We start from the raw sequence: 18,907 nt of genomic DNA on the forward strand, positions 1-18,907 counted from the left end.
AACCTATGTGAACATAAGAACCCACAGATTGGGGGGAAATAAATCTTAAGCAGTGCGGGGAGAGAGAGAGAGCAAGGGAGGAGAAGAAGACAACAGGATAACTGGCATTTTCAGGGATTCCCCATCTTGATGCTCACCTGATCATACACAGGGAGCAGAGCCTGAAGCACAGGGAGCAGAGCCTGAAATCAGTGTCTGAGTTTCAGAGGCGTCCAGGTGAAAAGCAGGAGAGATGTGGTCAGGTGGAGCAGATGGCAGCAGATGCTGTCAAGTGTGTGTCTCTGTGGCCCTAGCTGCTGGAGTGTCTCTTGGGGAAATTCCCACTTGGGAAGCATGCCTTCCACCCATCACTTTTCTTTCAGTTTGTCTTTGTGCCTGGACTTGTGTGGTGTTGGGATTCAAATGCAAATGCTTTTCAAATGCAAGCTGGGCCACCCAAAGTGCTCAGATTTCAGCAGGGCTTCCAGACTAAGAAGAAACTACTAAGAATGAATCCTTTGCCTTGCCAGGCCCTGAGCCTCACCTCCAGGAACCTCCCTCCACGACACCCTCATTACCTCCAGGCCCCGCCCCTTCCCACAGAGACCACCCCACCCCCTCCCCAGGTGATAGTTTCCTGCTGAACCCATTTCCTCTGAGTGAGAAGGATCCAAGAGTGCGGCCCAAGAGCTTCTGTGGGTGAGTTTCTGTGTTTCTGTGCTGATCCCTGGCGCGGAATCCCCTGCAGGCCTGGAGTCCCAGCTGTGTCCGGGTTCCCGTGGACGTTACACTTCCCGCAGCCCATACAACAGTGTTCCAGGTCGCCGCGACCCCCTGGGACATTTCCAGTTAAATCCTTATTGAATTGGTTGCAGGCCTTTGCCTTCGGGCGCGGGAATACTCTGGCCGCTTTCTCTGCTCAGAGCTCCTCCGTCCAGAAAGGCGCGATTGCGTGTTTTTTTTTTTTTGGGGGGGGGGGTTGCCTGGGGCCTGTCCCTTCGTGTCAGGTCGCGGGCATGAGAGCATGGGGACCCCAGAGTGGCCTTTACTGAAAGGAGAGGCAGCCTTTCAGTCATCAGGCCACCCCACTGATGACCGAGGTCTGTATTAGAGCTTAACTTCTCAGCACCCTGCTTTGCAAAGGGGTACCAGAGCAGTGACAGCCCCAAATCCCCGCACAGATCTGGTCCTTGCATAGATTGCAGAGCCCCACATGGAGTGAGCCTCTATTGAGTGGTTTCTGCCCAGGAACCAAGGTAGTAGGTAATCTGACCATCAGGCTTTGCAAGGTGGCTTTGCTTCACCTCTGCAGGCAGCCCATGGAGAAGCAGTTTCTCTTGGAGGTTTGCCTGAGTGTGTGTCCTTGATGGAGGTCACCAAACTGGAGACAGTCCAGGGGACTCCTAGTCAGGAGCCACTTGCTTTTAGCCTTTCCCTGACTGCATTGGTCAGGAGGCCCTGGACCCATTTTGTAAGCCTGCTATCTAAGGATGGAATGTCTGCCATTGAGATGCATGCTTTTGTGAGTTTCCTTTGCCCCGCCCCTCCCCCACACCCTCTTTGGCTCACATCTCAGTTGTGAACCTTGGAAGCCATTTCCACCTCCTGTTGGTGGCTTCCTTCATTCAGATGATGTGTTTGTGCCCTTGTGCTGTCTTTGTCTCATAAGATTTAATAGATGTTCTCTTTAAACTATATTTAAAACGCGGTCTCCTTTTTACTCTACTGCATGTTCTTAACCATTTCTGCCCATCAAAAACTAGCTTGTGCTCTGATTTGGACTACAAAAGGAACTCCAATCTCAAATATAATTTACGGAGAACATTTATTAATTATTAAAAGAGACAAAGAGAATACAAAGACGCGGACCCATCACCGGATGGAGATCATAGTGCAGTTCAGGGAAACAGTCAAGTCGGGAATCGAATGAAATAAGATTGCAACAGAGGAAACGGTCACACGTTTCTGATTGGTGGAGCATCAGTACAGCATGTTATAAATGGGACTACAGAAGCAGGGACAGGACTGTAACTGAGCCACCTTCATTGCCAGATAGAGCATTTTACAAGATTGTTCCAAGTCCTTCTGACCCAGGCAGTCAGGGCTCAACTGCTAAGGCATTTTGGGCTCCTGACTATAGGACCCTCTGCATTACCTGGAGATCAGTGAATGGTGTTCACCTTCCCAGTTCCTCTGTCCCTGGGCCAATTTAATCTATTTCCTTGCTTGATGATCAGAAAGAATTCAATGGAGGCTTAATCTACAGCCATCTATCCTATAGCACTTTACTCACTGGAGTGCTAAGACTTTAATCTCTAATACAGCTCCTGAGATTTGTGTCTGCGGATGCTGGACTTTTCCACTTGGAGTGTGAAGAGCCCCAGGGGGGGATGTTTCCCCTATAAGCCTCATCTCAGAGATTGGTTGCATTGATGGCTCATCTCTCTTTAAACTGCCACTTTCCCCCCTGCCGCCACCCTCTTATGATCCTTCTTGGCTCTTAGAGCTTGCTGGCCCAGATTTAATATCCACTCATATTTTTAATAGGGAGTTTTGGTTTCCTTTTACATCCTTTTGATTTGCAGGACCCAGCAATTATTTTACTTACTTATTTTCAAGTCATTTTATATATTAATGTGGAGAAATAATAGGTCTTCCCCTGTAGTGTTTCAGTTTTGAAAATCCACAGGGCAGTTCTACTCTGTCCTCGGGGGTCACTGTGAGTCAGAATTGATGTAAGTTAGTGGCACATGTGGTCAAGGTCAGCACTTTTTGGTAATTTCAGTTATTTTATTTTCACAGTGACATAGATTGAAATCCATCATTTATCCTACTGGATACAGAAAGCGTTTGAAATATCCTGATGTTTATTAATTAACCAGATGAATTTAGCTTCTATATTTTCCAGCTTATGCTTGAGTTGGTCCCCATCCTCCCCAACCCCCTCTCCCCACATGATTTATTTTGAAATCATTAATAGTGGACATACATCCACATCCTAATGGCTGCATACTGTGACTGAACGACCCTAAGTCTCATTTGCTAACCTGCTGACACTCGCCTCTATATTTCCATTGCTTCAGCTTGCTATTTCTGCATTGGTCCCCGGACCCACCAGATTCAAAATGTTAGTGGGCTGCTGCCCATGCCCATGTTGGATATCAGCAGGAAGTTCCCTAGCTGCTCCACCCCCCTTAGTCAGCGTGTACAGTTGTGATCAGAGGAGAAAAGTATTCCCGCCCGTTCGTGGTTTCTTGCTGTATAAACCAGAGTTCAAGTAGTGCGCTTGGGGCCCGATGGATTGAGCGCCAGCTGTTTCCTGGCGGCCAGCTCCAGTGAAGCTTTGCATTTGATCCTTTTCCCTGTGGCCCTGATTAATCTTTTGATTTACTTTTTTTTTCATATGTTAGCTCTTCAATTTGTTTGCATTTGCTGTTCAAGAACAGAGTCCTACTAATAGCTCCTCCTTTTAAAATTTGTGTCATGATTATTTCTAATAGAAGGCAACCTCCAGATATATAACTGTTATATATAGTAAGATAGCATGTTATTTTCTCTGTGCCCCACTGCATGGTAATGCTTGAATGTTCTAGCCTTTTATCCACGCGTTCTTGATAAGAGGCTTGTTTTGTCCACTGCGCTACAGTGGATTCTGTGAGTGATGTCACAGCACCTTCCACTCCTCGTTGGGGCTTCTAGGCTATAATCATGCGTTACCAGATGGCCACTTCATGGAGCTGCTAGTCCTTTAACCACTGGAGCAGTGGGGCTTCTTCACGGACTAATTTAGATGGGCCACACTGACATGTTATTCATTGCAGACATGGTGATTCTTAATGGGAATTATATTTGTTTTTGATTTAGTCATAATTTCAATGTAATATCCATGTGTATACATAGACAAGAATATGTGATCATGTTCAATTTCCCCTTTGGTTAGGTGTCATGGAGTTAGTTCCATCTCATGGCTATGTCATGTGTTATAGAGCAGAACTGTTCCATAGTTTTTCTGGAGCATCATGTTTGTGGAAGCAGATCTCCTGTTCTTCCACAGTAATGCGGGCTGTTTACCCCCATCAAGCCTCAGGGGAACAGTCTAGTGCAAGCTGTTTGTGCCACCTAGAAACTTTGTCCCACCCCCCAAAACAAACTCACTGCCACACAGTCAATTCTGACTCATAGTGTTCCTCCATAGGTATCTGATAACAAAATCTATACAGAAGCAACCAGCCTCATTTTCCTTTTGCAGATGTGCTGGTGAGGTTGAACTGCCAGCCTGCAGAGTAGCAAATGATACCAGAATTCATTTTTCCCCCAAAGGAATGAACCAAATCAAGCATCTGCCATCAAACCCACACCAACTCCTGGGGACTCCATGTGAGTCAGAGTGCAGGGATGTTGCCGAGGGGTTTCAGTGACTGGTTTCTCAAGTGCATCACCCAGGCTTTCTTCCCTGGAGACTGAGTAGACACAAACTTCCAGCCTTTCCATGAACACCTATCCATGGTAACCATTATCATGCTCAGGGACATAAAAAACTAAGCAAGACACACATGTGTGTATGTACACACATGCCAGAACCTATGAAACCTGGCAGTCTATCAAAGAAGGAAAATTCAAAACTACAAGGAGATTGAGTTTCTAACTATATCATGAAAAACCACACAGTTGAATTTGTAAAATTTGCAGGACCCAGAAAAATAAAGTCATTCTGTAAATTTTCAGCTCTCAAGTTTTTATGTGTATCGTACATATATACGGTAACCTAACTGGTCTCTTTACCATAGATAGAGAATAAAATTAATAGCTTTAATAGATCTTTAAGAGAGATGCTATATGTAAATAGCTTAGTATTCTTTCTGAATTATCATGGAAGATGAACAGGGATCCTAAATACTTTTAAGATGTACAATATTTGAGGAATTAAAAAAGATTTATGACATTATTCTATTTAGCATAATTTTGCACTGTTTAGCATAATCTATTAGGAAAAGATATGCAGTAGCTTCCAAATGGAAAAATTCCATTATTTTTATTCCATTTTCCCATGGCCTTTTTCAAAAACCCCTTGTGCATTCATGGCATGAAGGATTGGCTACCAATGAGCTCCTTGTATCTCAATTAAGTAATACTTGTTAAATATCAATCATTTTGCCTACCATTGGGTTCCATATGGTGACCGTATGTGGTTTCAGAGTAAAACTATGCTCCGTAAGATTTTCATTGGCTAACTTCAGAAGTTGTTGATTTCTTCTAAGGTTGCCTTCAGTCTCTAATCATTTGTTTGGTAGCTGAGCACTCTGTTGCTCACACTACTCAGGGACTCCATTTAGGGACCTGCATCTTGAAGTGTGAGTGCTTGCAGGCAGAGCCCTGTGTAGCCTGATGTGTCAGGAATTAGCTTCCCTTACAAATTGGTGGGCCTTTCTGGAGCTGCTTTTCTTTTTCTGTAGGTCTTTCATGAGTTCCTGTAATGATACTTTATTGTATGTGGGACACGTGAACAAAGGAGTCCTTTTGTCCAGTGGGTTAAATATTGGGCTGCTGACTGCAAGGGCAGCTGTGCACACTCACCAGAAATGTGCAGAGAAGATGAGTCTGCCTGCTCCACTAAAGATGTGCAGGCGTGGGAGTCCTACAGGGAGTTCTGCTCTGTGATAGCTCTGCTGTGAGTTGGACCAGATGTGGTGGCAGGGAGTTATGTGCGGACAATGCCAACCCTTGTTCTTGACCCCTTATTAGCTATTTGAGGCTAAATGCAATTTGATTCACATTTTTTGTGGACTCTTGTGAAGTGCAAAAAATAGAATATTTTTTGTTGACAGTTTTGGGAACTGATATATTAGTGGAGGAGAGTTTTTTGGAACATGCTATTTTTTTTAATCATTTACGTTGGGCTCAGACAACTCTTATCACTATCCATACATCCATCCACTGTGTCCGATGTCTCCCTTCACCCACTTTTCTGTTGTTCATCCCCCATTTGTCTTTAGTGATCTTATAGGGAAAGTGAGCACACAATGGTATGAAATTTTGGAACATGCTACTTTTTTATTGATTTCAATCTTTTTGCATTTCTTCATTGAAATCCCAACGACACACCTTTCTGACTTCCTTTATCCTTATAAAAATGTATTTGTTCAACCTGGGCTTTGACTATCCTTAAAACATAGCAAGTACATTTCTTCCTAATACCCTGTGGTCTGGTATTTTCTCCTCTAGGAACAAACTCTTTTGGACTACCCATTAGTTAATCCCATCACATCCTTCAAATCACTGTTTTCAATGAACGCAATTGATTAGACTACTAAGGGCAGATAAGGAAAACCACTTGTAAACAAAAGGGCCCCATAGGCAGGTACACAGAATGATTTCACAATGAAATCAGCTGAGAGAGTACCTGTTTTCACCGCCCCTCTGTATTGAGGACAGATGTTTGCTCTGGGTCCTAACTAGAGTAATTAATTAGAGGCATTTAAAAGGATGCTTTTCTTGTTGTTAGTTACCATCTAGTTTTCTCCAATTTATTACAACACTGTGCACCCATGGTGATGTAGTGTGCTATGCGTTGGGTTGGTACCCACATGTTCAGCCATTCAAAACCGCTCACTGGTCCACAGTAGAAGATGAGGCGTTCTACTCCCTTAAAGAGTTGCAGTTTCAGAAACGCGCAGGCCCTGTTCTACTCTGCTCTGTGGGGATGCTTTGAGTCAGAATTGACTCAATGACAGTAATTTTTTAAAAAAATGTACTCCAGAAAGAAAAACATGCCCTGTGACCTCCGTACTCTGACTTCAACATGGTCAGCTTTTATCTCTGAGACTGGAATGGTGACTTAGAGCTCTTCACATATTGGTCATAAACCTGAACGTCCTCATTTGCATTTCTTTTAACTATTGCCTCTTTTGTTTTACTTTCTTGCTGGTGCTTCTTCATGCTCCACGTATTTTCCAGTGTGGGAAGTTCCATGAATGCTTATTGCTAACGAGCTTTTCATTTAGTGGCTGACCATGGAGCTTCCCTCTCCGGCCCCTGAAGACCTGGGTGCTCTTTGACTCCTTAGCCTGTATGTTTGAGAAACGGAAATCGAACTGAGCATTTGCAAATTCATCACAGAACCTTCCCATGTTGTTAGAATTTCCTTATCATGCCAGGGTTCTCTGGCTAGTGTTTCCTAAAGTGATCATTTTATTTCTCCCTACACTAGCTCACGAAATGTAAATATGTATGTGTTAATGCTTAGACTCCACCTCTGTTGCATTTCTCATACGAGTTATTATCATTTGGCCTTGTGCTTTTGTTCTTGTTATTTACTGTGGAGTGTTTTCAACTCATAGCCACCTCATGTGTCCAGGGTTGAACTGTTGGTTTTGGAATGGTGTGCCCTCTCAGAACACATTGGTCTGGTTTTGTTCTGATTTGCTCAATGGTTTTTTATTTGCTCAATCAATCTAATAATTTCTTATATGCAAGAGCCAGTTGTACGGCCCTGAGGTAAGCAGTATTGTCTGAGGGTCCTGGCTTTTCCAGGACAATGCGTTCCAGTTATCTGAATTGAATAGATTGTTTTCTTCGTCTCCTCTTTGTACTACACAGAAGATCCAGATCATCTCTGTAACTGATGACTGACAGAATAAAAAGCTCTGGGCATATGAACAGAAATGTAATTGCCAGGCATTTAGTTGTACACACATGGACCTGCATGCTGACCTGGTTCAACAAGTTTTCATTTGAGCAATACTGAAATTGTGAGTAATGTTGGTGACTTCAGCTCTATCCCATTGGGAGCAACATCTGCTTAAAAGTGAGTGACAAGAGGACTAAATGAGCCAATGTGGCCAAATCTTTTTGGAAATTGCCTCAGAATCGTGGTTGCTGAATAAATGCAGTGTTTTATCATGAACATGTTGTGTGAAAGAGGCCCTAGTGGTTCACTGGTTTAATCGATGCCGCTGGCCAGACCCTTTGTGGCTCCAGCATTCCAGGCCCATCAAGGGAGGCCAAGGAGGCTGCGTGGGCCCGTGAAGATTTACAGACTTGGAAACACTAGCGAGCAGTTCCACTCCCTGTTTTATGGTCAAAATGAGTTAAAATGTACTTGACCGCAGTCCATTTGGTTTTGGTTCATCATGAAGGAATGGGAAGGCTTTAAAACCCGGCACCCGATGCACTGCTATGGATGAGATTTTGAAAGGCTTATTGGATCGACACTAGGTTACACTGTTGTAGCAGAATTGTGGAGTGACCGTGACAGCTCATGCGACTTTATGCCATAGCTAGTTGGCCATGCTGTGAAATCTTAGCATAAAGTGCAACCTTTTCTATGTTGTTGTTAGGTGGCTTCGTGTCCATTCCAGCCCCTAAAGCCCTCTATGTAACAGCGCGACACACTGCCCTGTCCTGCACCATCCTCACATGTTCCCACGTTGGAGCCATTGCGACAGCCCCTGTGTCGATCCATGTTGGTGAAGGCCTTTCTCTTCTTTGCCTCTCTCTCCCTCACCAAGCACCATGTCCTTCTCCAGGGACTGGTCTCTCCTGAAAAGATGCGGGAACAAAAGTATGACAAGTCATGGAGGCCAGTCCCACAGCTGAGAGAATGCTAGTGGTCATCATGTTCAGCTAGTCGTCCTTCCATGATCTGCAAATGTGAAAAAATCTTTAAAAATCTAAAATGTGAAAAACATCTCAAAGCCTGGTATGTAAGTCCTAGTATCCTAACAGTTTAACATTGAAATGCACTGAAGTTCAGTCAACTTATAAGAAAATTGGAACCTAAGTACATTTTCCCAATCAGCAAAAAGGACATGCTATTATGATACTGAATATATTGTGCTCTTTTGTCAGTATATCCTATGAGCTTAGTGTGTATTGATGTGCGTATCCAGTATTTTTTGAGGGGAGCAGTCCATAATAATTACATGACAGTAGCTTTGTCTCAGTGGGAAAATTTTCAAGATATCTGCATATATTCTTTTTTTTAATCATTATATTACAACTCATCACAATCCATACATCAATTGTGTAAAGCACATTTGCACATTCATTTCCATTATCAATCTCAAAGCATTTGCACTTCACTTAAGCCCCTGGCATCAGCTCCTCATTTTTGCCCCTCCCTCCCCACTACCCCCTCCCTTATGAACCCTTGATAACTTATAAATTATTATTTTGTCATATCTTATACTGTCCAAAATGTCTCTTCACCCACTTTTCTGTTGTCAATCCCCCAGGGAGGAGGTTATATGTAGATCCTTGTAATCAGTTCGCTCTTTCCACCCCACCCTCCCTCCATCCTCCTGGTATCGCCACTCTCACCACTGGACCTGAATGGATCATCCACCTTGGATTCCTTGTTTCCATGTTCCTATCTGTACCAGTGTACAGAGGGTATCTATATTCTATTGTTACCTTTCACTCTTGCCCGGTTTCCCTTTTCAATAGCTTGTCCTATCTCATTGAAAATACAAAATACACAAGCGTGCAACTGCAGAGTGACTGGAAAGTAGGCGAGTAACATAGACACTCTATAGAAAATTTCATAATTCCCCAAATAATCATCTCTATCACCAGGTAACACGTCAGCTCTTGATCACGTAGAATTCTCCAAGAGGATACCATGACTCCAGGGCTTTGGGTCCCTACTTTGTTAGTTCATACCAGCAGCTCTCCAATGGCTAAGGAGGGGCGACAGGGAGAAGCACAAATTCTGCAGTGTTTCCTAGTTGTCATCTTCCTTTCACCCTGTGCTTCCTGTTCTGATAAATATTCTAATTTCAATCCTCCCTCCAATGGAAGAGAGGATATGAATTTGGAATCGAGGCTTTTATTTTTGATCATTCATCTGATTTATGTGTTCTGACTGTTCTCTATTCTGAAACAGCTAGATAGAAATAAGGCTGCAGTTGGTCACAGACAAACTGTACAGAGATAAACTCATTATGCTAGAAGCATGCAGTCCTTGGGATAACATGTAATTAGTGAGGGAGTGTGTCTAGTGCAGTGGTTCTCAACCTTCCTAATGCTGCAACCCTTTAATACAGTTCCTCATGTGTGCTCACCCCCCAACCAAAAAATTATTTTCATTACTGTAATTTTGCTACTGTTATGAACGGGAGAACCCTTTGAGAGGGTTGTTCAACCCCCAAAGGAGTTGCAACCCACAGGTTCAGAACAGCTGATCTAGTGGGTGAAGTGGGTTAGCTAAACCCTGATGGAAATCCTTAGAGCAAGACCCCTGTGTCTAATGCCCATGTGAAGTCTCTGTTTCCCCAGGACTGTCTTCTTCATCCTTTCACATAGTGGAATGCATGGTACCTTGCCAAGCCAGAATATACGGGATGTTTTAGGACACTGTGGCTGTTGAGGAGGTGGCTCTGAATTTCTCCGAGGAAGAATGGGCATTGCTGGACCTTTCTGAGAGGAAACTATAGAGACACGGGATGATGGAAACTTTTAGAAACCTGGCCTCAGTAGGTATGAATATTTTCATTAAAAACGGAAAGATGTGTGCGTGCGTGTGTATATGTATATTTGTGTATGTTTCATACTCAGTGATGCTATTGCAGTATGTGAGCTGAGTAATGGGAATACTTTGTTATATAAACAAGTGTAGTACTTTCCTCTCAGGAGCATGATGTCATGTTTCCCCATGAATATAAGGCTCTTAGTGTTATACTGATTTCTTATATCAAGTGTGACTATGAGTCTACTAAGTTTCCTTACGTGTTATAAATGTGAGTGTTGACCTTTGGTGCAGAGAGGCTATGTGTGCATTGTGCCTTGTAAGAGCTCTGTGTTTTTTCAAGGTTAACATGATAGCTTTATCTATTTATTATCTATTTATCCATTGTGTGTCAAGCACAGTTGTACATGTGTTACCTCATCATCCTCAAAACATTTGCTTTCTACTTGAGCCCTTGGTATCAGCTCCTCAATTTCCCCCCTCCCTGCTCACTGCCTCTCCATCATGAACCCTTGATAATTTATAAATTATTATTTTTTCATCCTTACACTGTCCGATGTCTCCCTTCACCCACTTTTCTGTTGTCCATCCCCCAGGGAGGGGGTTTTATGTAGATCCTTGTAATGGGTCCCCCCTTTCTGCCCCACCTTCCTTTCACCCTCATGATAGCACCACTCTCACCACTGGTCCTGAAGGCATCTTCTGTCCCAGATTCCCTATGTTTCAGGTTCCTATCTGTACCAGTGTGCATCCTCTGGTCTAGCTGGATTTGTAAGAGAATTAGGTTCATGATAGTGGAGGGGAGGAGGAGCATTTAGGAAGTAGAGGAAAGTTGTATTTTCATTGTTTCTACACTGTACCCTGACTGGCTTGTCTCTTCCCTATGATCCTTCTGTAAGGGGCTGTCCAGTTGCTGACAGACGGGCTTTGGATCCCCAATCTTCACTCCCCTTCATTCACAATATGCCCGATACTGATCCCATCGACACCTTGTAATCAATCCATAGGTTGTGTGCTTTTTCCATGTGGGCTTTCTTGCTTCTAAGCTAGATGGCCACTTGTTTACCTTCAACCCTTTAAGATCCCATATGCTATATCTTTTGGTAGCTGGGCTCCATCAGTTTTCTTCACATTTTCTTTGCACACAGTTGGCTTCAGCTATCATCTTAGGAAGGTGAGCATCGTGGAATGCCAGGTAATAGAACAAAGTGTTCTTGCATTGAGGGAGCACTTGCATGGAGGCCCAATGTCCATCTGATACCGTAATACTAAACCTATTAATATATGCACCTAGATCTATTTCCCCACCCTAATATAAATATATTTACATATGCACATGCTTGTATTTAGACTTCTGTAAATGCTCTTTGTCTCCTAGTTCTTTCCTCTATTTCCTTTTACTTTCCTCTTGTCCCACTATCATGCTCTGTCTGTAGTTCAGTAATTTCAGGGTTTCAGTAATTCTTCTCAGTTACATTGCCTTGATCAATCCCTACCAGGCATCTTACACCCTCCTTGCCACTTATTTTGTGTCAGGGGAAAGGCCAGACCCTAACACATCACAGCGGGTCGGTTGGTGCAATTGTACAGTGATAATAAATAAAGATTATAGTAAAGTCATAGGGAGCATGAGAGATAGAAGAGAGATTGAAATAATGGAGTCAGACACATTTCATAGTTGCATGTTCACCTCAGCCTCACTTGGTGGTCCACATGGGGAGAGAAATATTTATTGCTAACCAAGGCTTTTATATCATCTGGGGATGTTCAGGCCCCCTAATTACAGGTGAAGAAATCCATCACAGGAAAGTGTTGTGCTATAGGTAATATAGTAATGGGAGTGGGATGCTGTAGGGGTTCATATGCTGTTGGAAGAGGAGGGAGTAAGGGTGTGCATGTGACAAGATGGGCAGACCCGAGATTCAGCATGGCAGCCTAACTTTGGATGTCACTGAGCAGGTTTGACCTGTTCTCTGGTTCACTGTAGAAATCATTATCAGTAAGGTGTACTGTAAACCCACCTTGCAGGGTCTAAATTGAAGCCTTTAGGGGGAAGTATCCCATTGTCCTTAACAGCAGGGATGGGCCCTATATGTGGTGGGACTAGACAGTCCTCTGACAGCTGATTGCCTTCAGGGAGGTAACTTGACAATTATTTACCATTAATTGTGAGCAGTGTCCTAAGTCTAACATATATTTGGGGGAGATGACTTGGAGAAATCTTTCTGTTTCCCACTATTTTGGATCACTTATTGATTGTTCCCTTTTCCCTGGGTTGGTTAACACCACTTTCTTTCCCCCACCTCCCCTTCTCCCATGTCATGCTCCCCGCCCCAACCATGGATCCTGTTGCTTTCTCCTCCAGATTGTTTATCTGGCCTATATTATCTAGTTAGAAGTGCAGATATAATATGCACACACACACACACACACATACACACACACAAGCACACATACACACAAAAGAGCAAAACAAAATGACAAAAGAAAACAAAACAACAGCAACAAGAAAAAAAGGGAAAAAAGAGAAAAGCCTGTAAAAAGTTAGAGGTCTCTATGTTGACCTTTAGGAGTGCTTTTCTGTGGAGTCTGATGGGGTGCCACGCCCTGGCCCCCGAGTCTAATTTTGGTACTCTTGGGACTTCCTTGCTCTACTTCCCTTGCTGTTCTGTTGCACAACACCCTTAGTGTTTTGCCTGGGTGTGGTGGGGTCAGATCAGATGCAATTCCCAAACTGTCTCCAGTGTTGTCCCCTATAGGGCTATAGGTCAGTGAGGGATGTCATGACTCATAGTCGGGGCAGCCATAGTGCTTCTTTTTGCATGGGCTGCTCAGAGCAGGCATATTGTCCTCAAAGCTTGGTGGGCCAGGATGTGTGCTCCACTCTCTCTTCCTCCCCCTTCATTTTCTCCCGTGTGCTCTGATCAGACATGTCCCTTTCCCTGAGCTGTAGCTTCAGTGTTGTCCTCTGAAGTAAATTCTTCTGGGGGAAGGGGCAGCTGTCCTCTTAGTTGGGATTGGGGCTGGCCCCTCTGATATTTTTGTTATAAATAGATTTTCATCCACCAAAATTCCACAGACCTAGAGGAGCATAGGACTGGCTCAGTGTCAGGGAATTGTTGATTATCTTTTCACACTTTCCTTGTGATGTGTTTTTCTCCAAGAGCAGCATGTCAGGTACACCTTTTCGCCCTCATATGACACTAATGTGATGGGGATCTGCCTTAGGCTGGGTTCTCTAGAAAAATAAAACTATAGACACTGACATATGCATAAGAGAGAGCTTTTCATCAAGAGAACATCCCAGCCCAGTCCAACTGAAGCCCATGGGTCCAATGCTACCTAGAGCATCCATGGCTCAGTGTGTTCAAGTCCCCAAACTTCAGTTTTTGGGTGAGCATCAATCCTATCTGTTGTCCAGCTTGATATATGTGTGTGTATCACATACATATATGTGTGTGTATCACATACATATATGTGTGTCTATATAGTCACTCTAATATTATATGTGCACACGAATGCCTTGGTTTAGTTTATTAATTCATCAGTATATGAGGACCTTCAACACTACAGAAAACTACAGGACTCTAAATTCATGCTTTCATCACAGAATGGGTGGAAACAAATTCCCTGTTTCAGGGTTTTAATCTGAATACATTTGTACTTCCTTTTCTGTAAGATAAATGCTATAATTTTGATCATGCTGTATTTCTTTTTTTATTAAATCACTTTATTGGGTCTTGTAGAACTCTTATCATAATCCACACCTCCATCCATTGTGTCAAGCACATTAGTACATTTGTTGGCATACTCATTCTCAAAGCATTTTCTTTCTACTTGAGCCCTTGCTGTCAGCTTCTCATTTTTATTGCCCCCTCCTCATGAACCCTTGATAATTTGTAAAGTATTATTTGTTCATCTCTTATACTGCCCTATGTCTTCCTTCACCCACTTTTCTGTTGTCTATCCCCCTGGGGAGGGAGTTATACGTAGATCATTGTGATAGGTTCCCTCTTTCTCCCCCCACCTTCCCCTTCCACTTCTGATTAACAATTAATAGTTAGGGAGTTAAGTACCAAGAGTTATTTCAGCGTGTTTAAATGTAGCCTACAATGTTTTAGCATTTATTAGCTATTCATGGCATATCGTGAATATTTTATGGATGTGATAATTAAATTATGATTAAAGGAATTTTTATGTCTTTTTGGAAGCCTCTTCCTTAAAAAATAGTGAACCTGGTAGCTCTAGTTAGAACATACAGTCAATTTTTAATATCACTGGTAAAAGTGGACATTTATGGTTGTCCTTTTTCTGACGTGGGGTGATGTTTTTTCAAGTATGACTTTTTCTTTTTAGGAATGTATATTAGCATATTAACATTTTGAACTATATTTGTTTTATGTTAGATTTGTAGAGTTATTTTTCCTTAGCATGAAAAGTCTTTGACTTTGTTTAGTAAGTTTTGTGTCTATTTAGATTATTAATTCTTTTTTACATTAATTGGTATATATTACAGTGCTCATTTTCTTATATTAAATCAACTCTAGGATAGATTCTACTTAATTATCATGTGTAATTATTTTCATGTGTTTTCTGACTCTATTCCCAATGTTTTCAAGAACTTTTTCATGTAGATCCATTATCAATATTGCTCTACAGTTTTCTTGAAGTATCATTATCTGACCTTGTTTACAGGTTATTACTGGTCTCATAGAAAATATTAATAAGGTTACTCTGACAATTATTGTTATGTTTCACCCAATAACGTGAACTTAGACAAAAAGAATAAAGCGTCTATTCATATTGCGTGAATACTCTCCTGTCTAGCTGCCAGAATCTTCAACTTTAATCTGTCTTACAGTTAGCCTTGAAGTTTCTCATGGAATTGAATTGTGATTCAGTTGATTGTAAACTTTCTGAACATCCTGAAACCCACTCGACTCTCATAGATCACTTGCTCTGGCTGGATCCTCTAGAGTGATAAATGATTTACACCCCTCTTGACGGGACAAATCGTCACTCACACCTGAGACTATGGATGGGACATCCTTGAACCCAAGCCAATAAGCCCACTACTACAGTGTGTGTTGTTTGCCATCAGTCAGCATTACCTAGAAAGCTTGGAATCCAGAATTTAGGTCAAGATGACAAAATGGTTTGATCAGTCATCTCTTTTCTGGATACATCTTGCATTTTTAAGCATCTTCCCTCACCTTGGCTCTTACCATGACCCCTTGCCATTCCATGACTGTAAGCTGCAGTCTTTCCCAAAGGCTTTAAAATCGGACATCTGTAAACACAAGAGCTTAAGAGAGTAGCAAATAAGGATTCCCCTGGCTTGTTTTCTTGTTTAGAATATCTCTATCTTGGCCAAGGTACCTCTAGGATGTGCTATTGGTGTCGCTCTGTCTCTTGTTGTCCACCTGTACAAAAACTTTCTCTAGTTACTACACTATTGTGCATAAATGGGCTACCCAACCATAGGGATTTCTTCACACAATAGATATTGTAAAGAATACCCAGGATGCAAGGGGATTGGAGTAGGTTTTACTTAATGAGAAGCTCAGCCTGAGTTGGAGTGGCAGATATGAGCGTGATTCAGCTTGATCACTTTCACCAGATATGTCAAGGGTTTTGGTCTGAGGTTCCGTTATGGGCTTTTAAAGAACATTCTTCATAAAATATTCCGTTCTTCAGTTAGATTGCTGGTGAAAAGAAGATATTTACCTTCAATGGAGCTTGAGAAATTTGAGGCCTTAAGTACTTCCACTTTGTGGATCCAAAGTTGATCATGATATTTGGGAAATTAGTAAAATTGCTCTGCAAAGATAGAGTGGACCCTTGTTTAATGCAAACCCTCAGCTTTGAGCAGGATTTTGATCCCAGGTGGTGGGGGTGGTCACTATTTAGCGCAAGAAGTACAGGCCAAGAAAGTGATATGCCTTTTTCAACATTGCCTCCTCTTCTGTTTCAGAACAAAGATTTGCCACAGAGAAATACAGTCCAGTCTAGGGAGCTAGAAATCTGGTACTAGTGTCTTGCACATTGAAGCATGACAAGGAAGGACTTCAACTTCTGACTGGGTCGTGAACCAAATCCATTCACCTGACTCCAAGCAGGGTGAGCATCCCTGGGGTTCCTGGGGTCAGCACTGGGCAGAGGAGTTTGAGGGGAAGCAGGAGGGATCTGAGCTTTCTGGGGTCTGAACCCAGGAAACACCAGTGTACAAGAACCCAGGCTGCCCCATTGGTCGGGGTCCGAGCAATTTGCGCATCTCCCGGAATGATAGAATTTGCTGATAATGTAACCATGTATAATTGTATTAGAACTTAAATTGTGAGCACTCCAGTTTGCAAAAGGCGGGTGGCATAGTGGTTACAGATTGGACTGCTAACTGCAAGGTCAGCAGTTCAGAATTACAAGTCACCCCTGAGGAGAAAAACAAGGTTTCCAATCTTGGTAAGAGTTATAGTCTCCGAAATCCACAAGGGGCCATTCCACCTCCCTTTAAAGGGTCACTGTAACCAGAATCCACTCTGTGGCACTGAGTTGGGTTTAAGGTTTGCATTGCTGATGACAGTGACAACTCTGTCCATTTGCTGCCTCCCCAGTTTGATTAAGCCTCCATTGAATTCCTTTTGATAATTAGCCAAGAATGTAGATCATCTTACCCTTGCGGAAAATGCCTTACAAAATAGATTGCCTGCACTCCTCTCCATCCATCCCCCTCCAAGGGCCTGCCTAGATGTATCCTTGATGGAGCTCACCTAAGCGAGGACAGCACAGGGGCCATTGTTATGAGTCTGGCCTTGATTGCCTCAGTTTGAAGGCCCTGGACCAATCTTTTAAGTCTTTCTATCTAATAATGTGCATGTCCCAATTATGGTCCCATTCCTGCTGCTGCAGTCCCACCTGTATCTGATGTATTGCTTTGCCACCAATCATGATCTGTGACATGGCCTTTTGTTCTGTGTCCTATTTATCTAGGGTCCCGACTCTGAATCCTCAGTTGCATTTGAACTGCTAATGGCCTCCCTTATCCATATGATGTGTGTGCGTATCTTTTGTTGTCTCTTAAAGTTCAATAAATGCTCTCCTCAAATTATGTTTGACAAAGAAGTCACTTTTCCACCCTAACACACAATTTAGCATCATCAGTGCCTCAAGGTACAGTTCTCTGGGACAGCATCTTGACAGCCGTACCTGCAGGTGAGGTCAGGCCCTACAACCCCCTGGCTTCTGTCCTAAATGTACAAAAATTACAAAGTTCTCTTAGTTCTGCGGATAAATTCTCTCTCTGCACCTTAGCCTTATACCAGACACACTTAGCTCTATGTGGGTTGGCAAATCTAGTTCCCCAGATAAGAACTCAAATGTACCCCTATTTCACCTCTAACCTCCTGCCCAAAGGCACTTAGCTCTCTTGTTCTGTGGTCTGGGAATGCCACTGCTCTGTCTCAGGCTCTTGGTTCTGCTGCCACCATGTCTCTGTTGCTGCTTCTTCCCTTCATGTCCACTCTTGTGTCACAGCTGCCTGTCTGCTGGATTGAAGAATTTCTGTGAAAGAATCTGGGATCTAAAGGCCCCTACTCCTGGTTCTTTTTTTTTTAAAGTCATTTTATTAGGGACTCATACAACTCCTAATACAATCCATACATATATCAATTGTGTAAAGCACATTTTTACATTCGTTGCCCTCATCATTCTCAAAACATTTGCTCTCCACCCAAGCCCCTGGCTTCAGGTCCTCAATTTTTCTTCTCCCTCCTCACTCCCTCCTCCCTCATGAACCCTTGATAATTTATAAATTGTTATTTTGTCATATATTTCTGTGTCCCATTTTTCTGTTGTATGTCCCCCAGGGAGGAGGTCACATGTAGATTCTTGAAATAGGTTCCACTTTTCCAACCCAACCTCACTGTGCCCTTCAAATATCACCACTCACACCACCAGTCCTGAGGGGATTATCTGCCATGGCTTCCCTGCATTTTCAGTTCCCATCTGCACCAGTGTACATCCCCTGGTCTAGTCAGACCTGCAAGTCAGGATTCAGACCATGACAGTTGGAGGGGGAGAGGAAGCACCCAGAAACTTGATCAAAGTTGTATTTTTCATCGTTGCTACATCACACCCTGACTGTTTCATCGCCTCCCCAAGACCCTTCTGTAAGGGAATGTCCAGTGGCCTACAAATGGGCTTTGGGTCTCCACTCCACACTCCCCCGCTGATTCACTATGGTAAGATTTTTTGTTCTGATGATGCCTGATACCTGATCCCTTGATACCTTGTGATTGCACAGGCTGGTATGCTTCTTCCATGTGGGCTTTGTTGCTTCTGAGCTAGATGGCCGCTTTTTTACCTTCAAGCCATTAAGATCCCAGATGCTATATCTTTTGATAGCTGAGCACCATCAACTTTCTTCACCACATTTGCTTATGCACAAATCTGTCTTCAGTGATCATA

General features: G+C 42.9%; 1 protein-coding gene across 4 annotated transcripts in view; it reads left to right on the plus strand.

Moving 5' to 3' along the window:
• LOC142436381 (uncharacterized) overlaps positions 1–18,907 on the plus strand; it is a 67,880-nt gene that overhangs the window by 34,921 nt on the left and 14,052 nt on the right. The window contains exons 3-4 of one of the 4 annotated variants that reach the window (XM_075540071.1): positions 10,255–10,455; positions 16,419–16,564. The exons of 1 other annotated variant lie outside the window; for it this stretch is intronic. The gene's annotated coding sequence lies outside the window, so the exon portion shown is untranslated. The remainder of the gene's footprint in view (positions 1–10,254; positions 10,456–16,418; positions 16,565–18,907) is intronic. 2 more of the 4 variants (XM_075540072.1, XM_075540070.1) reach the window with 2 other exon arrangements.

This window comes from Tenrec ecaudatus, unplaced genomic scaffold, assembly GCF_050624435.1.
Source record: "Tenrec ecaudatus isolate mTenEca1 unplaced genomic scaffold, mTenEca1.hap1 Scaffold_251, whole genome shotgun sequence".
Taxonomy (NCBI): Eukaryota; Metazoa; Chordata; class Mammalia; order Afrosoricida; family Tenrecidae; genus Tenrec; species Tenrec ecaudatus.